Source organism: Leguminivora glycinivorella, chromosome 21, assembly GCF_023078275.1.
Source record: "Leguminivora glycinivorella isolate SPB_JAAS2020 chromosome 21, LegGlyc_1.1, whole genome shotgun sequence".
NCBI classification, from domain to species: Eukaryota; Metazoa; Arthropoda; class Insecta; order Lepidoptera; family Tortricidae; genus Leguminivora; species Leguminivora glycinivorella.
The window spans coordinates 4,339,984-4,342,559 of NC_062991.1; the positions used below are offsets into that span (position 1 = coordinate 4,339,984).

The 2,576-nt window shown below is 35.6% G+C and overlaps 1 non-coding gene across 1 annotated transcript; it reads right to left on the minus strand.

Annotated features, from left to right (window-relative positions):
• Positions 1-2,084: 2,084 nt before the first annotated feature.
• Positions 2,085-2,157, minus strand: Trnat-ggu. The gene has a single exon. It is a non-coding gene; the product is annotated as a tRNA-Thr (tRNA).
• Between the last annotated feature and the right edge of the window lie 419 nt (positions 2,158-2,576).

Sequence of the window (2,576 nt, forward strand, 5' to 3'; positions counted from 1 at the left end):
GTTGTTCCTGTTTACATTTTATTACCGCCATCTATTGTGCTTTGGAGTAAGCAACACAAGAATTATTGGTTTTGCAAGAGTAAATAACGAGGAGACAGCAAATATAGCTGCGTTGCATTTTCATTTTATACGGTGTACACAACTAGGGATGTCGCCATGTTCAAAATTCTTCTTTATAAGTTCAAGTTTTTCACAAACTTGAATAACTCGAGATGAACCCACATACAACTGGGGTGAATACAATCTGCGTGTATTCAAGTCAAGATGAATAAGCTAATACTGAAACAGTGAGCTAGACAACAAACCTTGTCAGTCACTTTCCATCAGGTGCAGCTAAGACAATCACTGGCAGTTTATAAAGAAAAACAGATTTTTATGACAGACAGACCGAAGACTGAAATTCATAAACAAGACACCACACGGGTAAAACCTGTCACCACTAGGGTTAATTGGTATAGTTAAATAAAAATAAACGTCAAAGGTAAACACATGTGCCTTATAACTCACATTAAAAAACTTAATTTTTCTCCGTGTGAAATCTGAAACACAATGCTTTGGATAAAAGACACACTTTAATCATTATTCCAAATTGTACAAGAAAAAGTGATAAGGCACACAGTTGCCCAAGGCTGGAATCGAAGGAGCGTCCACAGCTATCGCGGTAGGTGCCTGGTCAGACATTTAGATTAGATTAAATTAGATATATTTATTTCACAACATGATTACAGTACAAATTACATTTATGTCAATTTATAAGAATCTATATTGTGATCGTCAAAAAAGTAAAAGAAAATGGTATCAATATTATATCTGTTTATAGTGTTTCTAATTGATAATATAACCTAACCAAAAAATTAAGATTTTGAAAACCCCTGACCGTGACATATTGGACCGATTTTCATGAAACATAGCTAAGAACACTCCCGACTAACTCAGCTTTCCGACAAAATATAACTAAATCTAAATCGGTTCATCCGTTCGGGAGCCACGATGCCACAGACAGACACACACACAGACAGACAGACAAACAGACAGACAGACAGACAGACACGTCAAACTTATAACACCCCATCAAGTTTTTTCCTAGAAAGTCGTCTACTTTTGTGGGTTAAAAAAAAGGAGCGATTATTTCCAAAAATATGTACCAAATAGATTTCTAAAAATACTAAAATTTGTTGTAACATTACTAATACCACAATGTCTCCTGAAACAGGTACTTACATTCCATTTTTTCCAATTAAAATGCGGAAAAATCGAACACTAAATATACCTATCTTACAAAAACGAACTGTACAAAAACGAACCCCACCCCTATAACAAGGTTTAAAATCAAACAGTAATATAAACAGGAACCAAAATCCGCAGCTGAAGGAACAGCTGTCACACACACGACTCATTGATTTGATCAGAAGTACACCTTAAGTCGTTATATTAAGGTATACATCTAGTTAGTGAATACATGATAAGTGATAAATGCCAAATAGTTCATAATAAATGTGGTGGAAATAACTCTCACTCTTTGCACCTTTGGGGGAACATTTGTGATTTCGGGTAGTTAGGAGGTATTTTTAGTTTTGTGATACCTTTGTCGGTATAACACTTTAAGTTCTCGCGCTTTGTACACATATTTAAAGTCACATACAGGTCGAACGCGATTAATTAACATTATTTTACCTTTTTTCCCAACGTTTCGGCCAGGTTGCACTGACTGTGGTCGCGGAAGACTGACGTCCCAGCAAAGTGTCACCGGAGATGTAAACACCACAAAACTACCCGATATTAATTTATATAAATGTTCGGGGTAGACAACGTTGGGAAAAAACTGAAAAAAGGTAAAATAATGTTAATTAATCGCGTTCGACCTGTATGTGACTTTAAATACCGTTGTCGGTGTCGGCACAGACATACAGAATTCGATTTTTTACAAAATAACGCTTTATATTTTGGATTATTGTATAGTTTAATTCGATAGTTTGATTATGACAAGTGGGTAGACAGATAAAAAAATTACAAGATAATTATAGTTTACAAATCGAAATAAGATGTCATAATTATATTAAAGAAAACATGACGAGCACCACCAGTGGTGAAGGCCGGATTCGAACCGGCGTCTTTAGCAAACCGGGCTAACGCCATGAACCCCTAGGCCACCTCGCCACCCAATCCAATCCGGTCTTCACCACTGGTGGTGCTCGTCATTTTTTCTTTAATATATGACATCTTATTTCAATTTTTAATTTATATATAGATTAAATATGGCACTCTAGTTTAATATGGAAAATTTTCATTTATTAGTTAAAATTACCCGCCAGTCAAGATTGCCTCCCTGTACATTTCGTGCAAATGATTTATCATAAAGTATACTTAATGCAGTCAAAACGTTTTTTTATAAGTTCACCAAAACACGAATTAGGCCAGCTCGATAATCGAACTCGAGATCTCGAGCCCATCACTATACGGACGCAAGTTTTGTCGACCTTAATAAAATTGTTTGTTCCATACAATTTCTAAGTCACATAAACTGCATTTTTAATGCTACGCGCAGCGGGATCTATTAATGTGACGTAATGTTACAA